Below are 23,422 nucleotides of genomic sequence, written 5' to 3'. Positions count from 1 at the left end.
GGAGAAAAATAAGCATTTCCTTAACAACAATTTAAACAATACGTATCCACGTTTCTTAACTGATGTGGTTAGGCAATTAAAAAAACACACACCTTAGACTGAATTTTAGCACACAGGAAAAACTTAAAACTTCTGTAGCACACTCTTCTTCAAAAACAAGCATCTGTGATAATATCTTGTCGTTAGAAAAACTGCCCCAAATAATCTTACAGAAACCTCTGGAAGAGCATGACTTTGTGAATGTATTAATGGAAAAATTTAAACATTGCATATAAAGCCTCATGCTACGTAATTAAAAACAAATCCATATTTCTTTGTGAATAGCCTTTGGACTATAATGTAACTTAAATACATGGTCTTTAAGCAGAGGCTTGACAACCATATGTCAGGAGTGCTCTGATGGTGTTTCCTGCTTGGCAGGGGGTTGGACTCGATGGCCCTTGGGGTCTCTTCCAACTCTATGATTCTATGATTCTATGAAATAGAAAACTCTCTTTAGAAAGATTCCCCCCCCAAAAAAAAAGCATTTTATTTTTTAAAAAACTGATTTAAAATTTTAAAAATCCAATTTAAATTTTTGAAAAATAAATCTGATTTTTATTATATATATATATTTAAAAATAATAGATTGATGGATTGATTTTTTTAAAAAAGTCATTGATTTTTATCCACCCTGACCAGCTTCCAGGCATGCCTGCTGCTTTCCAAGAGAGGGAGATGCAAAGTGAGGGGTGGTCATGGCTGTGTAGAGCAGGGGTCAGCAAACTTTTTCAGCAGGGGGCCGGTCCACTGTCCCTCAGACCTTGTGGGGGGCCGGACTATATTTTTTTTTTGGGGGGGGAGTGAACAAATTCCTATGCCCCGCAAATAACCCAGGGATGCATTTTAAATAAAAGCACACATTCTTCTCATGTAAAAACACGCTGATTCCCGGACCGTCCGCGGGTCAGATTTAGAAGGCGATTGGGCTGGATCTGGCCCCTGGGCCTTAGTTTGCCTACCCATGGTGTAGACGCACCAGCGAAGCCAATCCGGTACTCCCACCGCCCAAACGTAGTTGCTCCTCTCTTCCTTTCGCCTTTTCCTGTTTCTGTCGCCCTTCTCCTGTGTTTGAAGGCTGGCTATCGTTTAGCAGAGGACCTGGCAAATTCTCTCTCTGCCCTCGTAGGTCAGCATAATGCCGTCCCTGAAAAGCTGGGAAGGTCGTCAAGTCTGGAAAACAGGAATAGAACCGTAGGTCTTCCAGATGCAGTTATATTTAATTAAAAGGGACGCCGTGAATCATCTTCTGGTTTACTAAAAAGGCACTCCCATTTCAATTAGCCGCGACTGTGTGCAGAGAGCCTTTCGGCATCCCTGTTTCCTAAAAAGCACCCACACACCCGCCAGTGAAAACCAGGACTGATTTTCTGCTGTGTGTCAGGGTTTTTTTGGAGAAATTTCCTTCGGTTTTTCCAAATGGTTTTGCTACATATCTTTAAGAAGTGACGGTACGGTGTGTGCATGTGTGTTTGATGTGTGTATGAGAGAGAGAAAGGTCTTGCTTCTCCTTTCCTTAAAATAATCAAGGATAACCAAAACTGTGTGATAGTGTTGGTGCAGACAGCGCAGTGTTCAGAATGCTTTGCTGTTCTTAGTTTCAGTGAATGGAATCCACATGTAAAAATTAACTACAGTAATTCTTGTCTGGAAAGGTAGTTGGTCGACTGTGGCTGTAGGAGCAAACATGGCAATGGCTTATTATTTCCCAATATTGTTAATGCATTAAACCATGCGTAGGCAAACTAAGGCCCAGAGGTCGGATCTGGCCCAATCGCCTTCTCAATCCGGCCCGCAGACGGTCTGGGAATCCACGTGTTTTTACATGAGTAGAATGTGTCCTTTTATCTAAAATGCACCTCTGGGTTATTTGTGGGGCCTCCCTGGGGTTTTTACATGAGTAGAATGTGTGCTCTTATTTATAATGCATCTCTGGGTTATTTGTGGGGCATAGGAATACATTCATCCCCCCCCCAAAAAAAATATAGTCCAGCCCCCCACAAGGTCTGAGGGACAGTGGACCGGTCCCCTGCTGAAAAAGTTTGCTGACCCCTGCATGATAAAACAGGCAAGATCTATGGGTCAATAGGCACATTAACCTCCATTTTTTAAGGCTTTGAGTTGGTGAAAGTACTGGGGGGCGTTGGTTGGGGAATGCTGTTTTTAAGTGCACCCTAGAAACAGACAGCGGAGACAAATGTTTTTGCAAATGCATGCATCACAACTACGGCTGCAATGTTTGCTTGAATGATTAGTCAACCGGTAGAGCATGTGACTGTTAATCTCAGGATTATGAATCCTAGGCGCACATTGGGCAGAAAATTCCTGCATATCAGGGGGTTGGACTAGATGACCCACGGGGTCCCTTCCAACTCTTCAGTTCTGTGATTCTAATTAAAATGATTTGATTAGATCTGGTAAGATTGAATGATTGATTGATTGATTAGATCTGGTTTGTTTGTTTGTTTGTTTGGTTAGATGAATTGATCTATTAGATGAATTAATCAACTGTCAATTGATCAACAGGCTAATATTATTGTTATTTTTTAAAAAGTTTTTATTCTCTTCAAATGTATACATTTCATTAATTTTACAATCATCTGAACAATTCAAGGTTTGACTTCCTTTTGTTTTTTTAGCAAGCCCTGAAATTGTACAGTGAAGGCATCTGCCTGATGTCATTAGGGAGTCCCACAGTGTAGGTGTTGCCACACTAAAATATCAGTTTCTTAAGAATGCAAAACAGGTATTGTTGTTGTTGAGTCGTTTAGTCGTGTCCGACTCTTCGTGACCCATGGACCAGAGCACGCTAGGCACTTCTGTCTTCCACTGCCTCCCACAGTTTGGTCAAACTCATGCTGGTCGCTTTGAGAACACTGTCCAACCATCTCGTCCTCTGTCGTCCCCTTCTCCTTGTACCCTCCATCTTTCCCAACATCAGGGTCTTTTCCAGGGAGTCTTCTCTTCTCATGAGGCGGCCAAAGTACTGGAGCCTCAGCTTCAGGATCTGTCCTTCCAGTGAGCACTCAGGGCTGATTTCCTTCAGAATGGAGAGGTTTGATCTTCTTGCAGTCCATGGGATTCTCAAGAGTCTCCTCCAGCACCATAATTCAAAAGCATCCATTCTTCGGTGATCAGCCTTCTTGATGGTCCAGCTCTCACTTCCATACATCACTACTAGGAAAACCAGAGCTTTAACTAGACGGACCTTTGTTGGCAAGGTGATGTCTCTGCTTTTTAAGATGCTGTCTAGGTTTGTCATTGCTTTTCTCCCAAGAAGCAGGCGTCTTTTAATTTCGTGACTGCTGTCACCATGGGTATTATGTGGCACCTATAAATAACAATTTGCTTGGATAAGACTTACTTGGTTTTGCTCCTTTGCTTCTCAGCTGTGGAGGCTGCACACCAGCCAAGCTGCAAAACTCACTGATCTTGAGATCTGGGAGAGATCCTGGTGGGATTGGTCACTGGCTCAGTCTAAGGCAGCTTCACGTGTGTGGAAGGGGATGGGTGGGAAAGGCAGGTGAAAGCATTTGTGCTGTAAAATGGGCAACCCGTAAAACAATATTATATCGTTTGCATTTAAGTGTTTATGCTTTACACAACGAAAAGGCCAGAGGGATTTCAGGTCTGATGCAATAAGACTGCTGGTGCAAATGGTGACAAAAAAGGGACATCTGAACACAGTGGATAATATTTTTAAATATTTTAAATATTTTAAAATTCCCTGTTTAGGGAAGCTTTTAATGTTTGATGCATTATTGTATTTTAATATTTTGTAGGAAGCCGACCAGAGTGGCTGGGGAAGCCCAGCCAGATGGGCGGGGTAGAAATAATAAATAAATAAATAATAATAAATAATAAATAATAAATAATAAATAATAAATAATAAATAATAAATAATAAATAATAAATAATAAATAATAAATAATAATTATTATCAAAGACAGTCCTTGTGGTTTCAGTAGATGTTATGTCCAAGTTAGGATGCTATATCCTGTTCTCACTATGTTGAATGGACCTGTTGGATGTGACTATTTAGATCAGGAATGCCCAGACGCTGTGCTGGTGTCAGATCGGGGTGCCAAGAGCAGGTCAAGTAAGGACTCACATGGCGTCATTGAAGTCAACTATTTATGCAAAGAAACAAGCAGCTCAGGAGGAGCTTGGGAGCACAACTCTGTCCGGTTGATCTTGCCTTGATGCCACAGTTCCCTAAGTCTCCTTCTCCCCTAGATCCTTCCCAAGCAATCTGAGACTTTGCCGCCTTGCGTGTCTCTGCTCCACTCTCTTCATACCACTTCTGGTCCTAGGAGACTGGGGGGGGGGCTGGTTGCAGCAGGAGGGGGAGACCCCAGCTTCTTCTGCAGCCTGCCTCTTGGTCTTCCTCCTCTCCTGCCTCCACTTCTGCCTCTGATTCTGGACTGCTCTCTGCCACAGATGCTCCCTGCTCACTAAACCCTGTTCTCTCTCCATCTTCTGACCCCTCCTCCTCCCAGTCTTCTCCCTCTGACCACTCATAGTTGTCCCACCACCAATCCCCGGGCTCTGAGCCTTTTTCCCTTGGGGGTTCCCCAGCTGGTTCCTTCCATCATTCTCCAGCCAGTCCGTGACAGCTGGAGTCACAAGCAGGCCATATGGGCCACTTGGCCCAGGCCTCCGATTCCAAATGGGGCCTCGCTCAGCATATTTATCTATATTTTCCATTTTGTCTTTATATGCAGATGCGGTTCAAGCCTTGAAATAGAATTATTTGTCAGCATAACTTTTGTGAAAATTATTTATATACTCATTTATTTATAAGATCAGTTATCCCCAGGGTAAAAAAAAAGGGGGGGCACATTATCTACCTGGCCCGGGCCTCTGCCTGGCTCTGCAAGGCCCTGGTCACAAGAGGCCTGGTATAAAAGAATGAAATAGTGAAAGGTTTTGGTGAACTCAATGTCCCTGGCAACAGTGGAAGCATCTTGTTATGTCTCTGTATGCTCTGTGGCCTCCCCCCTCTTCCATTCAGCTGGAGATGAGTCTCTCTCCAACTATTGTAATCCAATTCAGTGATGTAGCAGAATTAGGTAAAGGGACCCCTGACCATTAGGTCCAGTCGCGGACAACTCTGGGGTTGCGGCGCTCATCTTGCTTTATTGGCCGAGGGAGCCGGTGTACAGCTTCCGGGTCATGAGGCCAGCATGACTAAGCCGCTTCTGGCAAACCAGAGCAGTGCACGGAAATGCCGTTTACCTTCCCGCCAGAGTGGTACCTATTTATCTAATTGCACTTTGACGTGCTTTCAAACTGCTAGGTTGGCAGGAGCAGGGACCGAGCAACAGGAGCTCACCCCGTTGCGGGGATTCGAACCGCCGACCTTCTGATCAGCAAGTCCTAGGCTCTGTGGTTTAACCCACAGTGCCACCTGTGTCCCGTAGCAGAATTATCTTACCTTTTTTTTTAAAAAAAAAAACATTCCACTGTATCTCTGTGTTGGTTCCTCCTGTGGGCTTTCTGAAGAGGCACACCCAGATCGGCAACTCACACAGAGAGAACGGAGTTGGACTCCTCACTTTTACATGCTCAGATGCACTCCTGTTTTAATTCAGGACAAAAAGTGTGTGCCTCAGTATCGGAAAAGGTTCTTCACAGACAGCGAGAGATTTGAACCTGCATTTTCTAGATGGTTTCGTTAACTACTGAATTTGCTCTTTAGGTGTCAAAAAGAGTAGAATGTTCCTTTTTGGTCCATGCTGCAACCTTTGCAGCTGCCTGGTTTTTTAAATCCCTGCTGCTTGATGAATAATACCCAAGTCCTGCTCACTTTCATTAATAATAGCATTGTCTGTCTAATCTCTGGATAAACATCTTAGCTCTTCTTCGGATACTATTTTGAGGTTCCAAGTACCCGCCTGATATCCTGGCAGCTGAGCTTTGCCGGACATCAGTGAGCAGAAGCCAACAGAGGAGCTTTTAGAAATACAACAATTATAGCCCGTGCTTAAAGCTTAATGCTCCTGCCAAAACTTCGACAAGGTTTGCCTCTTCTCTCCCTCACCACTGTGGCCAGTGCACAAAACTCTTCTTGCATATGCTTAATAATAATAATAATTTATATCTCACCCATCTGGCTGGGTTTTCCCGGCCACTCTGGGCACCTCCCAATAGAATATTAAAAACACGATAAAACATCAAACATTAAAAACTTCCCTAAACAGGGCTGCCTTCAGATGTCTTCTAAAAGTCAGAATAGTTGTTTATTTCCTTGACATCTGGTGGGAGGGTGTTCCAAAGGGCAGGCGCCACCACCGAGAAGGCCCTCTGCCTGGTTCCCTGTAACTTGGCTTCTCACAGGGAGGGAACCGCCACAAGGCCCTTGGTGCTGGACCTCAGTGTCCGGGCAGAATGATGGGGGTGGAGACGCTGCTTCAGATCTACTGGGCTGAGGCTGTTTAGGGCCATTTTAAAATAAAACCTACATTTTTAAAAAAAAAAAGGTAAAGGACCCCTGACAGTTAAGTCCAGTCGTGAACGACTCTGGGGTTGCGCCGCTCATCTCGCTTTACTGGCAGGGGGAGCTGACATTTGTCTGCAGACAGTTTTTCTGGGTCATGTGGCCAGCATGACTAAGCCGCTTCTGGCGAAACCAGAGCAGCGCATGGAAACGCCGTTTACCTTCCTGCTGGAGTGGTACCTATTTATCTACTTGCACTTTGACGTGCTTTCGAACTCCTAGGTTGGCAGGAGCAGGGACTGAGCAATGGGAGCTCACCCTGTCGCGGGGATTCGAACCGCTGACCTTCTGATCGGCAAGTCCTAGGCTCTGTGGTTTAACCCACAGTACCACCTGTGTCCCATTTTAAGTTAGAGCTTAATAATTATTTCATCATTGATATACTTCTTCTTAATTGTATTTCACTATTAATATACTTCTTAATTTCATTTCAGTTCAACAATTACTTTGATAAAATACATACTTTGTTTTGCGCAAATGGCTTGAGATGCCTATTAGGTCCATAAACTACCATAGAGCATATATTCAACACAAAAACCAGCCACCATTTGTTGTTGACAAAGGACAGCTAGACATATAACGGGCACCATTACCTTCAGTAGCTTAGGGCCTCATCAAACCTAAATCCGGCCGTGTGTGTGTGTTTATGTGTGTGTAGGGTTAGGGAACTTGCTGAGCCCACACCCATCCATGCACCGCAAATTTATTGCCAGGTAATTACTTGTCTGCTCCAGTTACTGCGATGTGATGCAGTGGGGAAGAAGAGGAGGGTGTGTGCAGGCTTGCATTATATCACGGACGCTCCACTCCCCTAAAGTGCTTTGCTGGCAAGCACTCTGGGCTCAGGTGTGCAGAGGTCAGCAGAGTAGCTCAGAAAGGGAGGGGGGAAATGGATTGAGCCCCTCGCTTGGCTATAAGCCAAATGAGAGAATGTCAAGCGCAGCTTTTGAAGCGTCCAACCTCTGCTTTGTTAATGTAAGTATAACATAATATATAGCTGGAAAAGGAGATGGTGTTGGACATTCAGAGGAAGAGAGGAGAACTAGCCCCGCTGTACATCGGGGAGGGCTGTGTGGAGAGAGTCTCTTCCTTTAAATTCCTAGGAGGTTATCTCAGTGAAGACCTTACTTGGAAAATAAATACAACCCAGGTGGTTAAGAAAGCCCAGCAGAGACTCCATCTCCTCAGATTATTGCAGAAGAACGATGTCAATCAACATTTGATGATCTCCTTCTACCGGTCAACAATAGAAAGTGCCCTTTCATACTGCATCACGGTGTGGTACGCTGGTTTGACATCAGCTGATAGGAAGTGCCTACAGAGGGTGGTGAATACAGCACAAGATATAATGGGCTGTCCCGTGAATCTGCTGAATGACATCGCGGAAGAACGTTGCCTCAGGAGGGTGAGGAAAATTCTCAGGGATGATTCACACCCTGGCCGGCACTTTCTTGATCTCCTACCCTCCGTCAGAAGATATAGAAGCATTATTAGTCGCCCCAACAGGGTAAAGAACAGCTTCTATCCATGGGCTGTTAGGCTGCTGAATGAAAAGATAACAACAGGGCGACTGACTTTTGGGTTTGGTGTGTGTGTGTGTCAGTAAACGAGTGGAATTAAGACTAAGAGAGCTGCGGGGGGGGGGGCCCTCGTGTAATCTCACTGTATACAAGTTGTACAAGTGACAATAAAGTATTTCAATTCAATAACATAATATATACCTAGAAAAGATAACAAATGGATTCAGGGGGCCCTTTTCAGGTAGAATCATAGAAGTGTAGAGTTGGTAGGGACCCTGAGACAGGGGCGTACGAAGTGGGGGGCAGAGGGGGCGAGCCGGCCCGGGTGCCACTCTGGGGTGTGTGTGTGTGTGAGTGAGTGACAAGATGGCCCCTTCCTCCCCCCAGCTGTAGAGTGGCCAAGGGTGTGCGCAGTTAGTATGGGCGCTGCTCGCACAGCGTCCATATGGGCTGCCGCGCGGGCGCACTCTGTACGGGATGCCACACATGTGCACTCCGTACGGATGCAACGCGGGCGCCACTGGGCAGTTTGCCCTGCCCTGCCCCTCGGCGTCCCACCCCAGGGGCCAGAGAGGGTTCCCCTGCCCTGCCCTGAAAGTCATCTAATCCAACCCCTGAAATGGAGGCTTTGTGTCCTTTCCCAACCCCAGTCCTAAGGACCCCAAAACACCTCCTGCCACATTCTTCTCTAAACATCATTTATTCAGCAGATACAGAACGAACGTATTCCATTCCACTTCCTGCCTTTCTATAGCTTTCTTTTGCAGCAGTTACTGGGTTGTGTTCATTGTCGTTTTTATCATGTATTTTGTGCTTTTATACTGTGGCTTTATGTTGTAATGGCCCTGAGACCTGCAGGTATAGAGCAGTATACAAATTTAATTAATAATTTAATGTTGTTGTTGTTGTACTGGCCCTGAGACCTGCAGGTATAGAGCAGTATACAAATTTAATTAATTTGTTGTTGTCGTTGTTCCTTGGCTACTGAACATGCTCAATCTTCAGTGAGCTGTTTGAAAAACAGTGACTTCTCCCTCTGATTATTATTTTTAAACTTTCCAATCATTGGGGTTCCCAGTGCTGAGACCTCCTCCTTGCATCTCAGTGGCCCCGGGGGGGTGTGTGTGGCCCATTGGGGCAAATGCCGCTCTGACCCACTAACCTCATTCTTTGCTCGCCAGTCTTTGCCTGCCTGCTTTCCTTCCTCCTATCTTCCTATCAGCTTCCTCCTCCATAGGCTCACCTTAGGACTTTATAGAAGGAAGAGGATGGGGACAACGCTAGAATTAGTTGCCTCTGCCAGCCATTGGCTCTGGTTCTGCTTATAGAATAATAATAATAATAATAATAATAATAATAATAATAATAATAATTTATTATTTGTACCCCGCCCATCTGGCTGGGTTTCCCCAGCCACTCTGGGCGGCTTCCATAGAAACCAAAAAACACTAAAATATCATACATTAAAAACTCCCCTGAACAGGGCTGCCTTAAGATGTCTTCTGAATGTCAGGTAGTTGTTTATCATTTTGACATCTGCTGGGAGGGCGTTCCACAGGGCGGGCGCCACTACCGAAAAGGCCCTCTGCCTGGTTCCCTGTAGCTTTGCTTCTCGCAATGAGGGAACCGCCAGAAGGCCCTCGGCGCTGGACCTCAGCGTCCGGGCAGAATGATGGGGGTGGAGACGCTCCTTCAGGTATACTGGACCGAGGCCGTTTAGGGCTTTAAAGGTCAGCACCAACACTTTGAATTGTGCTCGGAAACATACTGGGAGCCAATGTAGGTCTTTCAAGACCAGTGTTATGTGGTCTTGGCGGCTGCCCCCAGTCACCAGTCTAGCTGCCGCATTCTGGATTAGCTGTAGTTTCCGGGTCACCTTCAAAGGTAGCCCCACGTAGAGCGCATTGCAGTAGTCCAAGCGGGAAATAACCAGAGCATGCACCACTCTGGCGAGACAGTCTGCGGGCAGGGAGGGTCTCATCCTGCGTACCAGGTGGAGTTGGTAGACAGCTGCCCTGGACACACAATTGACCTGTGCCTCCATGGACAGCTGTGAGTCCAAAATGACTCCCAGGCTACGCACCTGGTCCTTCAGGGGCACAGTTACCCTATTCAGGACCAGGGAGTCCTCCACACCAGCCCGCCCCCTGTCCCCCCAAAACAGTACTTCTGTCTTGTCAGGATTCAACTTCAATCAGGATTCAATTATGGAACTGCAGAGTTGGAAAGGGGTCGCAGGGTCATCTAGTCCAACCCCCTGCAATTCAGGAACTTCAACTAGAGCGTCCAGGACAGATGGCCATCCAACCTCTGCTTGAAAGCCTCCAAGGAAGGAGAACCCACAACCTTATGAGGCTTTGCCCTCGGGTGGGAAAAATATTGCGCCTGGGAAAGGGAAGTGGGAGTCAACAGACACTCAAGGAATAGTTTCGGAGAAAAGGCTTTTATTTCTACCATCCATGAACTGGTAGAAGGAGCAAGTGTGATAAGTCACAAAAAGCATGCACGAGTTCACAATCATGTGCACAAGTATATATATCCCTTTCTAGTTCCCTCCCCCTTTCTCCTCCCTCAGGAGTCCCTCTGAGCATGAACAGAAAGCTGTCTTGGGGCTCTTGGACTCTTGGCACCCTTCCCAGGAAAGGGGGGGGGGTGAGAAGCCAAGGGGTTTTCAGCATGTTCAGATATGTTTCAATCTCTTGTTCTGGCATGGTTCCCGGACAGAAAGCAAGTTGCAAGGTGGTTCTTTAGCAAGGCCAGAAGACATGAGAAAGGCCTGAGAAACAATGGACTGTTCTCTACCTTTGTTACAGCAGAGCGGGATGTTTCTGATGCTTAGCTGCTGAGAAAATGATTTTGAGAAGCTTTGAGACTGCTTTGGGGGGTGTGACTTCGGGCCTAGGTGAGGTCACCTGTCCTCACCTTAGAATCATAGAATCATAGAATCATAGAGTTGGAAGAGACCACAAGGGCCATCGAGTCCAACCCCCTGCCAAGCAGGAAACACCATCAGAGCACTCCTGACATATGGTTGTCAAGCCTCTGCTTAAAGACCTCCAAAGTAGGAGACTCCACCACACTCCTTGGCAGCAAATTCCACTGTCAAACAGCTCTTACTGTCAGGAGGTTCTTCCTCATGTTTAGGTGGAATCTTCTTTCTTGTAGTTTGGATCCATTGCTCCGTGTCCGCTTCTCTGGAGCAGCAGAAAACAACCTTTCTCCCTCCTCTATGTGACATCCTTTTATATATTTGAACATGGCTATCATATCACCCCTTAACCTCCTCTTCCTTCATTGGGAGTTTGTTCCATGGTCAAACAGCTCTTACCATCAGAAAGTTATTCCTGATGTTGAGTCAGAATCTCCTTTCTTGTAACTCGAAGCTGTGGGTTCCAGTCCTACCCTCCAGAGCAGGAGAAAACAAGCATACTCCTCCTCCCATGGGACAGCCCTTGAGATATCTGAGGATGGCTGTCACGTCTTCTGTCCATCTCCTCTTTCCCAGGCTAAACATGCTTGGCTCCTTCAACCATTCCTCATCAGGCTTGGTTTCCAGACCCTTGATCATCTTGGTTGCCCTCTTCTGCACACCTTTCAGGGATCTGGAGATATCTGGTTGGCCATCTCCCTCAACCGTTCCTCATCAGGCTTGGTTTCCAGACCCAAAAACATCTTGGTTGCTCCTTGCCTTCTGCTCTACCAATCACAGCAGTGACCAGCCACCGCTGGCTACCATCTCTAGGCTCTTTTTGTCGGCCCTCACCACTCATGCTCACAGCTGTTCCCCAAGATAGCTGCTACTTGAACCCTCCGTCATTTTCCTTCGGGTTCTTTCCCGTTAACAAATCCACAAGCAGAGTAAGATATCAGGCACAGAGGAGGAAGGATGAATAATAGTTTTGGTGCGGTGTGCGGGGGTGAAAATTACTTTTCAGAGGCTTGCAGAACATGCAAACAAATAAACATACACTCCTAAGGAGTGGGTGTAATTAAAAGCTTATTGAATGCCAAATCAGGCCAGATCTCAGGTCCTGTTCCTTGCAGATCACAGCTGCTTCACAAACTCTCACAAAAACCAGTCACTTGCTGGCACTCACTTTTGTGAATGAGTTTGGCACACCCTGCTTTTCCCAAACCTGTGAAACTCATTCTTCTGAATGGGCTAGTCACATGCCCCTGTGTTTCCAAGCTTGTCGCGTTCTTGCATTTTGAATATGGCCTTATTGAATTCTACAACCTATTCCCTTCCCCCATGCTATGAAACCTGCATTTTCTTAAATCTGGCAACGAAGAGCTCCAAAACGACATCATCGGTGATTGATGTGAGCTTTCCAGGAGCTGCTCAGATCATGGCAAATCTGTGTAGTCAACATGCAAACTTTTGCAAAATTCCTGCCTGCAAACTGTAGCTCTTATCTAGAGTCTTGCAACAGGACATTGCAATGTTTTAGAGAAGAGCTGTCCAGACCAGGGGTCAGCAAACTTTTTCAGCTGTGGGCCGGTCCACTGTCCCTCAGACCATGTGGTGGGCCGGACTATATTTTTTGGAGGGGAAATGAACAAATTCCTATGCCCCACAAATAACCCAGAGATGCATTTTAAATAAAAGCACACATTCTACTCATGTAAAAACACCAGGCAGGCCCCACAAATAACCCAAAGATGTATTTTAAATAAAAGGATACATTCTACTCATGTAAAAACACGCTGATTCCTGGACCGTCCGGGGGCCGGATTGAGAAGGCGATTGGGCTGCATCCGGCCCCCGGACCTTAGGTTGCCTACCCTTTGGTCCAGACTCTCGGGAGCAGTAAGAGCTATAGATTCGGTGCTTTCTGCCGCTGTGGCAAGGTCCTCACAACATAACACATGATACAAAATTCTTATCACAGAATCATAGAATTGTAGAGTTGGAAGAGACCATGAGGATTGTCTTGTCCAATTCCCTGCATTGAAGGAATATGCTTCTGTCCCATACAGGGATCGAACCTGCAACCTTATCAGCACCACGCTCTAACCAACTGAAATGTGTCCAAGGATGCTTGAACCTTAACTCTCTCATTCATTTGCTCCAGGTGGGCCTGTGGTCCTTCAGATGGACTCTGACTCTCATCACCTGTCCCCACCCACCAAAGCCATTGCCCAGGAAGAAGATGAATTGTAGTCTAACTTCTTCTTTGGCGATCCCTCGTAGCTGAGAAAAATTGTCTTCCATAAACACGGTTTTAACAATGAGTCCGTAAGTGACTGTGGAGACCAATTCTGGATCCACACGTCCTTCCACAGTGGGGACATAGGTTTCTGGGCAGGAGTCAATCATAGTGAGGGTTTGCCAAGCGTGCCTTCCTCTTAGCATGTTTCTCCCTTGCGTCCTGAGTTCAAGTGTCTTCAAAGCCCCTGACACCTTTGGTAAAGGCTGTTCTCCAATTGGAGCGCTCACAGGCCAGTGTTTCCCAGTTGTCAGTGTTTATACTACATTTTTTTAGATTTGCCTTGTGAGAGTCTTTAAGCCTCTTTTGTTGACCACCAGCATTATGCTTTCCATTTTTAAGTTGGTGGCTATCCGTGAAGCACATTCTGCAGATTAACAATTATCTGTGCCCTCCTTCCTTCTATCTAGCATGAATCATCCAACGTTCATTTTTATTATTATTGGATGTTCCTGAGTTCCATTGTTATGTGCAAGGGGAAATAAATCTCTGCTTTCTCTGCACCATAGTTTTATACGCTCCCAGTCATGGTCCCCACATTTTACCCTCCTTTCCCCCAACTTAAAAAGGGAGAGTTGCACCTTGATCGTTTTTGGGTGGCCATTTCTGAACTTTTTCCAGCTGACACCATCTGAACTTTTTAGAGTCTCCCAAGTGTGGTTGCACAAGGTGATTTCTGTTAGCGATTTTTTGCTATTGCAATCAAAGTGGCTTGCAAAGGAGGAAAGGAAAGGAAAAGAAAACCAAATTTAAACATCAAATAGCACTTTAAAATGATAGAAAGCATGACAGTGGCAGTTTTCTCTCTTTGGCGATCCCTCGTAGCTGAGTAAGATTGTCTTCCATGAGCACAGTTTTAACAATGAGTCCATAAGTGACTGTGGAGGCCAATTCCGGATCCAGACGTCCTTCCACAGTGGGGAGCTAGGTTTCCGGGCGGGAGTTGATCACAGTGTAGATTTGTTGACCACCAGCATTATGCTTTCCATTTTTAAGTTTGGAATAGAGTGGTTGCTTTGGAAGAAGATAACCAGGATCTGAGAGGCTGCAGAGTCCCCATGCCAAATTTGTTCCTACACGGCTGCAACTCACGCACAAAAATTGAATAGCCTGATATGTCAACCTTAGAACCACTGAAGTTAAAGGACTAAGCCCAGAGCGCTTTGGCATGCACCAGGAATCCCGAATATTCTTATATTAATCTCTCCTTTTATCTCTGGGTGCTTCCCACACAGTCTATCAGATTACACTTGAGCTGGGTTGGACTAAGCTCATTCTGGTTGGCACCCTTGTTATCCTTGGATGAGTGCAACTTGGTGATGAAGGAGCCCTCCCCTTTAACAGGCTGTCTGGCTGATTTCCTGTCTGTCTTGACCTTGAGATCCCTTGCATCTTTCCCCATGCTCCCTGGAGGTTCAGAGCAGCATCTAGCAATTATAATTGTAATAGAAAGTGCCTGGTGATGGATGGAAGGTCCATAAGGATTCAAATTATCCTGATGGCTTTTCTTGATCCATAATTTGCACTGCTTTTCTCTCTGTCTCTCGCTTGCGCCACCCCTCCCCACATCAATAAATATTATGGGAGTAACTCAGCAGGTTATCTGCTGACTTCAGCTTCTTCCTCTGTGGCGATCACTCGTAGCCGAGTAAGATTGTCTTCCATGAACACGGTCTTCGCAGTGAGCCCGTAAGGGATTGTGGAGGCCAATTCTGGATCCACACATCCTTCCACAGTGGGGACGCAGGTTTTCGGGTGGGAGTTGATTACGGTGAGGGTTTGCCAAGCAACCCTTCCTCTTAGCACGTTTCTCCCTTTTGTCCTGAGTTTGAGCGTCTTCAAAGCCCATGACACCTTTGGTAAAGGCTGTTCTCCAATTGGAGCGCTCGCAGGCCAGTGTTTCCCAGTTGTCAGTGTTGATGCTACATTTTTTTAGATTTGCTTTGAGACTGTCTTGAAACCTCTTTTGTTGACCACCAGCATTACGCTTTCCATTTTTAAGTTCCAAATAGAATACAGTGATATCTCGGGTTAAGAACTTAATTCATTCTGGAGCTCCGTTCTTAACCTGAAACACCACTTTAGCTAATGGGGCCTCCTGCTGCTGCCACACTGCCGGAGCACGATTTCTGTTCTCATCCTGAAGCAAAGTTCTTAACCTGAGGTACTATTTCTGGGTTAGCAAAGTCTGTAACCTGAAGCGTCTGTAACCCGAGGTACCACTGTAGTTGCTTTGGAAGACGATAATCGGGCATCTGCACAACATGACCAGCCCAACAAAGTTGATGTTGAGGAATCATTGCTTCAACACTGGTGATCTTTGCTTCTTCCAGCACCTCCATGGCAGACCACATCAGCTGCAGACCACCATCCAGAAGTGAGCTGACACAGGGTGTTTTACCACCCAGTTCAATAAGAACACAGGAAGCTGTCTTAAAAGGAATCAGAGCATTGGTCCATGTAGCTCAATAGTGTCTGCACTGACTGGCAGCAGCTCTCTGGGGTTTTTGGGCAGGGGACATTCCTAGTCCTACCTGGGACCTTCTGCATTCAAAGCAGATACTCTACCACCCTCCAGCTGTCCAAGAGGTTTGCCTTCGTTTGAACTCTTGCAAATTTATTTCCTTTATTTTGTTTTCATTTTAGAACATTTGTAGGCCAGTGCCCATTTTTTCCTCTTACACTCATTCTCCAGGGCTAGTAAATAAAATAAAATAAAATAAAATAAAATAAAATAAAATAAAATAAAATAAAATAAAATAAAATAAAATAAAATAAAATAAAATAATAAAATAAAATAAAATAAAATAAAATAAAATAAAATAAAAGCTGCCTCAAGCAGGGACAGCAAGGTGTTGGGTGTTTTGGAGGCCATTATTATTCTTATCATTATTATTATTACTTTTTTCAGCTGGAACTCAGTTCTGTCACCACTCAGGTGGGCACCATTGCCATTCTAAAAGAATGGGGGAGGTGTTCATGGTGAATTCTGGCACCCCTTTCCCTAGAAAAATAGCACTGGTTATTATTTATTTTATACCCTGCCTTCTTCCCTGACAGGGGCAGCATACAGATAAAAACAAGAACCGCTAGAAACATAGAAAAAGTAATAATTGAAAAACAATTGATAGAATCAAAACTATCTAATCTATTGGGATGCGGGTGGTGCTGTGGTCTAAATCACTGAGCTCCTTGGGCTTGCCAATCAGAAGGTTGGCAGTTCGAATCCCCTCGACGGGCTGAGCTCCCGTTGCTTGGTTCCTGCTCCTGCCAACCTAGCAGTTCGAAAGCACGCCAAAAAAGTGCAAATAGATAAATAGGTACCGCTCCGGTGGGAAGGTGAACAGCGTTTCCGTGCAATGCTCTGGTTCGCCAGAATTGGCTTAGTCCTGCTGGCCACATGACCTGGAAAAACTGTCTTTGGACAAACGCCGGCTCCCTCGGCCTGAAAGCGAGATGAGCGCCGCAACCCCAGAGTCGTCTGTGACTGGACTTAACTGTCAGGGGTCCTTTACCTTTACCATTTTATCTAATCTATTAAAACCATACAAATAATTGCAATGAAAGCGAGATAGAACCAGCTCTTTCACGAAAGGCAGTCAGTTCCCTAAGGCCTGTTGGAACAAAGGTGCGGGCAGAAGGGCAGAAAGGAGGAAAAAATAACAACAACAACAACAACAACAACAATTTATTATTTATACCCCGCCCATCTGGCTGAGTTTCCCCAGCCACTCTGGGCGGCTCCCAATCAAATGTTAAAAACAGTACAGCATTAAATATTAAAAACTTCCCTGAACAGGGCTGCCTTCAGATGTCTTTTAAAGATAGGATAGTTGCTTATTTCCTTCACATCTGAAGGGAGGGCGTTCCACAGGGCAGGCGCCACTACTGAGAAGGCCCTCTGCCTGGTTCCCTGTAACCTCACTTCTCGCAATGATGGAACTGCCGGAAGGCCCCCGACACTGGATCTCAGTGTCTGGGCAGAACGATGGGGCTGGAGACGCTCCTTCAGGTATACAGGACCGAGGCCTCTGAATTTCTCCAGAAAGGGAGTTCAAAAGTTGCCTGGGGGGTGCCACCACAGAGAAGACCCTCTCCTGCATTCCCACCAACCATGCCTGTGAGGGTGGTGATACGGAGAAAAGGGTCACTGAGTCTTCCTTGTGTCACCTGCAATAGTCTACCTCCCCCAGGAGGGCGCTGTCCAGTGCTGAAATAGCATTCTGCCGCCAGTCAACTTCTCTGAGTTGAATGATGGGAACATCTTGACCTTTACTCCAACCACAAGCATATCTTGGGGTGGTCCACTCCTGCAGCAGACGGCAATGGGGAGATTCCTGCGTACTTGTGGAACTCCCTGCCACAAAATGTGGCGATGACCGGTAGCTCCAAGTGGCCCTTTTATCAGGGGATGTTTATGGCAGGAATGTTTGGCCAAGGAGGAAGGCAGGTCTTGGGCCGAAGAAAGGGCTCGTCGCTTCTGGTTTAAGCGATGGGTGCTTTCTTCCTTTCTTGCACTGCAATTCATAGGAACCTAGGCTAGCTGTCTTACAGTGAATCAGGCCACTGGTCCATCTAGATCAGTGTTGCCAACATTGACTGCCAGCAGCTCTTTAGGGATTCCGAATTATATCTTTAGATCCTGGGGATCAAACCTGGGACTTCCTGCATACAAGGCGGTTGCTCTTCCACTGAGCCTCTTCCCCAGATTAGGAATCATATTGATAACACAGGGAGCTGCCATGGAATCACAGAATTGTAGAGTTGGGAGGGACCCCAGGGGTCATCTAGTCCAACCCCCTGAAGTGCAAGAATCTCAACTAGATCATACTTGATAGATGACCATCCAGAGATAGAGAATCCATTCGAGCTTCCAAAGGAGTCCATTACAATGTCAAACTGTTGTCGCTCTCAGAAGGTTATTCCTGATGTTAGGCAGAATCTCCTTTCTGGTAGCAATTCCATCATCATCATCATAGTAATAATAGTGATTTATTATTATTACCCCGCCCATCTGGCCGGGTTTCCCCAGCCACTCTGGGTGACTCCCAACAGAATATTAAAAAAACGATAAAGCATCACACATTAAAAACGTCCCTAAACAGGCTGCCTTCAGACGTCTTCTAAAAGTCAGATAGTTGTTTATTTCCTTGACATCTGATGGGAGGGTGTTCTACAGGTGGGTGCCACCACTGAAAAGGCCCTCTGCCTGGTTCCCTGTAACCTCACTTCTCGCAGGGAGGGAACTGCCAGAAGGCCCTCGGAGCTGGACCTCAATGTCCGGGCTGAACTATTGGGGTGGAGATGCTCCTTCAGGTCTACTGGGCTGAGGCCATTTAGGGCTTTAAAGGTCAGCACCAACACTTTGAATTGTGCTCGGAGACGTAGTGGGAGCCAATGTAGGTCTTTCAAGACTGGTGTTACATGGTCTTGGCGGCCACTCCCAGTCACCAGTCTAGCTGCCGCATTTTGGATTAGTTGCAGTTTCCGGGTCACCTTCAAAGGTAGCCCCACGTAGAGCGCATGGCAGTAGTCCAAGCAGGAGATAACTAGAGCATGCACCACTCTGGCGAGACAGTCTGTGGGCAGGGAGGGTCTCATCCTGCGTACCAGATGGAGCTGATGATACAGAATTAACCTGTGCCTGCATGGACAGCTGTGAGTCCAGAATGACTCCCAGGCTGTTTAATGACTGTTCGTCTTGCATGTTCTCCCCATCTCCATCCCCTAAATCTGTTCTGGGGGTTCTCCTCCGCCTCCAAAGCAGAACTGTGGGGCACATTCAGGAGGAGGAAAGAAGGGAAACTTTTGCTGCGCCTACTAACAGCGTCGAGTGTATTGGATGCCCCCCTTAGTGTTATGAATGAGAAAACTGATAAGGACTTGTGCATATTCAGGAGACATGCAAAGGCTGTTTCTCCCCCTGGGGCAGGAGAGGATCAAACAGAAATAAAGGGAGCGTTAGTTTGGACTAAGCTGCAAGGGCTAAACCTTGGCACGCATTAAATTTTAAGCAGAGTGTCTGCAAAGCTTCGTTGCACATTATCTAGAATGTGATGGTTGACACTGATTTCCCCCCTCCCTCTCTTTTAATGATGGCTTTCTCACAAACACCACCTGTGACACAGCAAAAGCCTGTCAACTGCTGCCTCCACTTCAGTCACAGAGTCCTTTTGTAGTGGATGGCTAATTAAACAAAGAAAAGATGACTCTCAATCTCGCCATCTGCTTCGAGGCTCTCTGCCTGCCTTGCAGACTCCCCTGAGACCTTTGGGGGTGGCCCTGATGTTTGCAGAGATTCTTGACATGGGGAGAAGCAGGGCTAAATTAGTAGTTTGAGAAGCCGGGCTCCAGGATTTGTTTTTTATTTTTTGCAAAAGAGGTCATCCATTTGTAGAAAATGGTGTTGAAACGACGGAGAGCTCCTAAGTTTGCTTTCCTGAGGCATTGCTGCAGCGAAGCCTAGTCTGTGCATGTACATTATTTTTTCTTTTCTTTTCAAAGAGATCAGATTTTGCATCACATCATATACTGCAACCAGAATAAGTTCAGAAAGCGTGCTCATAGCGATTTGTTTCATTAAAAATTATATACCATGCAGAGATTCCAGGACAATTGGAGTAAATTTATTGAATATTTAAAGGACAGCTGTAAAGACTTAAAAACTCTAGCAGTATTGAAGTAATTCCTACAATGTAAAATAGATAAGACGTGATGATAAAATACGCGAAAAGAAATTGATAAGGGATACCAACTGAAGGGATGGAGGGAGGTCACAAGCTCGGCAGAGCAAAAAGGTTTATATATTGATAAATGTATGGTAAGAAAGGGGACGCGGGTGGCGCAGTGGGTTAAACCACAGAGCCTAGGACTTGCCGATCAGAAGGTTGGCGGTTCGAATCCCCACGACGAGGTGAGCTCCCGTTGTTTGGTCCCTGCTCCTGCCAACCTAGCAGCTCGAAAGCATGCCAAAGTGCAAGTAGATAAATAGGTACTGCTCCAGCGGGAAGGTAAACAGTGTTTCCGTGCACTGCTCTGGTTCGCCAGAAGCAGCTTAGTCATGCTGGCCACATGACTGTACGCTGGCTCCCTCGGCCAATAAAGTGAGATGAGCGCCACAACCCCAGAGTCGGCCACGACTGGACCTAATGGTCAGGGGTCCCTTTACCTTTACTATGGTAAGAAAGAATATGTAATGTAAAGAAAATAATAAAAAATTATTGGAAGGGAAAAAATTATATACCACCCATTGACAAAAAGAATAGAACAATGGAATTATCCATTAAAAACAATTTCAGACATTTGGGTCTGAAGATTGGGGAAATATGGCTTAACAGAAAGTAGAATAGCTGGATTTCATCCTAGAGGGAATGTATTGAATACCGGTAATTTCTTTTATTTAACTGACAGATGGAAAAGGAAAAGTCCTTGTTTCTTTCTTTCTTTCTTTCTTTCTTTCTTTCTTTCTTTCTTTCTTTCTTCTGTTATTTCCTTCTACCTCCTTTCTCCTTTCTCTTCTTTTTTGTTTTCCTTTGGTGTTCTCTGCTCTGGCCTGTTATCAGGGTCCAAGGATTACATACCCATGAAGGTGGTATAAGGACCCTGAGAGGCGGAGAAGGGAAGACCGCCTCCCCCAGGGTGAGAGACTGGGAGGGGGAGGGGGGAAAGCTCCCAGGTGAGAGCTGGGAGGGGCCACCACTTTTTGCACAAGACAGAAAGGATGAAACAATGAAATTATTAGCTTAAAACAACCCACTTACAAACAACTAACTTAAGGCATTCGAAAAGAATCCAAATCTGCAATTAGCTAGAAATCACATTAAAAGACATGGCAGCATAGCTGGATAGGCTTTCCTAAATGAGAATGCTTTTGTTGTTGTTGTTCAGTGGTGTCCGACTCTTCGTGACCCCCTGGACCAGAGCATGCCAGGCCCTCCTGTCTTCCACTGCATCCTGCAGTTTGGTCAAACTCATGTTGGTAGCTTCGAGAACACTGTCCAACCATCTCCTCCTCTGTCGTCCCTTTCTCCTTGTGCCCTCCATCTTTCCCAACATCAGGGTCTTTTCCAGGGAGTCTTCTCTTCTCATAAGGTGGCCAAAGTAGTGGAGCCTCAGCTTCAGGATCTGTCCTTCCAGTGAGCACTCAGGGCTGATTTCCTTCAGAATGGATAGGTTTGATCTTGCAGTCCATGGGACTCTCAAGAGTCTCCTCCAGCACCAGAATTCAAAAGCATCCATTCTTTGGCGATCAGCTTTCTTTATGGTCCAGCTCTCACTTCCATACATCACTACTGGGAAAACCATGGCTTTAACTAGACAGACCTTTGTCGGCAAGGTGATGTCTCTGCTTTTTAAGATGCTGTCTAGGTTTGTCATGGCTTTTCTCCCAAAAAGCAGGCAGAGAATGCTTTTAGCAGGCACCCAAAAAAAGTACAGTGAAGGTTTCTGCCTGACATCAATAGGCAGGGAGTTCCAAGTGTGGCTGCTACCATAAGGAAAGATTAATTTCTTTCAAATCTTGAATGGGCGTTATTTGGCTCCTGCAATGGTTCTGCAGATGGAAGTGGTCAAGTGAACAGATCAGCAAGCAAACAGGTAGTTGCTTTGCTGAAGTTATTTCATCCACATGATTGTAGTTTTCAAATACAAACATGTGGGCAGGTGCATCCCTACTTCCATGTGATTGACTTGTGTGAGACCTCGGCAATATGCGTGGTGCCAGGAAATAATTAACTAAATCAGTTCAAACTAGGAAAAGGCATGAAACTGGCAAAACCGACCCCAAACCAGTGGGGAAACTGCAAAAATGGTGCAGAAGGAACACAAAAACGGCTGCCAAACCCAGGAGCCTTTGCACCAACCTCTGAGCCTTGGGGAAAGTTGGAGTTTGAGAAAGGAAATCTGGAGGGAGCAGTTGTGGTGGAGTTGGCTGGACTTTTTGGTTTGGTGGAGATTCATGTCGCTGTAAATGTGCATCTTGCAGATGCAACATATGAAACATATATTATTCTTGGTTAAATCTGCATCGCATCTTTATTCTCTGATTGAAATCAAGGGGATATCCATGGTGAGGGTCCCAGGCAATCTCCAATTCAGGGACCAGGAAGCCCAGACTTGCTTTCCTTCATGCTTTCGGATTTTCCAGTCATCCAAGCATCTTAGACTCTGCATGTGCCAATGTCCAGCTTTCTAAGTGGTCTGGAATGAGCCAAACTATTTGGGATGCATTTCTCGCCCTTCGTTTCCAGGGAGAGACTCGACAAACATACCGCTGCTTCAAATTTTCATAGCAACCAGAGTTTTTGAGGGGGCACAGCTGCCAATTTTTTTACCTCTCCCGGTGTTCAGGGGCTAACACTGGCTTTCACCCAACCCAGCTGTTTTGGACAACAATTCCCATCAGCCACAGCCAGGGAAGGCACTAGGTTGGGGAAAGAGAGAAAGGGGACATGACAGAAGTTTGTAAATTTATGCATGCAATGGAGGAAGCAGACAGAGAACATTTCTCTCCCTCTTTCAAACCACTAGAACTTATGGACGTCCAAAGAAATGTAACATTGGCAGGTTCAGTACCGACAAAAGAGAGTACGTCTTCATGCAGCACATAGTTAAATTATGGAACTCCCTGCCACAGAAGGCAAGAATGGCTACCAATGTAGAGGGTTTTAAAAGAAGGTTGGACAAATTCACGGTGGAGGAGAGGGCTATCGAGGGCTACTACGGAGGATGCTTTGGCAATGGCTTTACATGCTTTACATTCTGTACTGACTCATTTGGAGAAGCAAAGGTAAAGGGGTCCCTGACCATTAGGTCCAGTCATGGCCAACTCTGGGGTTGCGGTGCTCATCTCGCTTTAATGGCCGAGGGAGCCGGCGTACAGCTTCCAGGTCATGTGGCCAGCATGACTAAGCTGCTTCTGGCGAACCAGAGCAGCACAGGGAAACGCCGTTTACCTTCCCGCTGGAGCAGTACCTATTTATCCTCTTGCACTTGGACATGCTTTCGAACTGCTAGGTTGGCAGGAGCAGGGACCGAGCAACGGGAGCTCACCCAGTCGCGGGGATTCGAACCGCCGACCTTCTGATCAGCAAGTCCTAGGCTCTGTGGTTTAACCCACAGCGCCACCCACGTCCCAATAGAATCATAGCATCATA

At 46.0% G+C, this 23,422-nt stretch overlaps 1 protein-coding gene and 1 long non-coding RNA gene across 2 annotated transcripts in view; one reads left to right on the top strand and one right to left on the bottom strand.

Moving 5' to 3' along the window:
* The window catches only part of MAP6 (microtubule associated protein 6), a 59,989-nt gene that overhangs the window by 6,375 nt on the left and 30,192 nt on the right, over nt 1-23,422 (top strand). The gene's annotated exons all lie outside the window — the stretch shown is intronic.
* LOC309530668 lies at nt 1,041-11,458 on the bottom strand. The gene is made up of 3 exons (XR_014218829.1): nt 11,387-11,458; nt 3,404-3,577; nt 1,041-1,212 (listed from the first exon to the last, which is right to left on the bottom strand). It is a non-coding gene; the product is annotated as an uncharacterized lncRNA (long non-coding RNA).

This window comes from Podarcis vaucheri, assembly GCF_965113315.1.
Source record: "Podarcis vaucheri genome assembly, chromosome: 4".
In the NCBI taxonomy this organism is placed as follows: domain Eukaryota; kingdom Metazoa; phylum Chordata; class Lepidosauria; order Squamata; family Lacertidae; genus Podarcis; species Podarcis vaucheri.
This window is presented reverse-complemented; position numbering and strand designations above follow the sequence as displayed.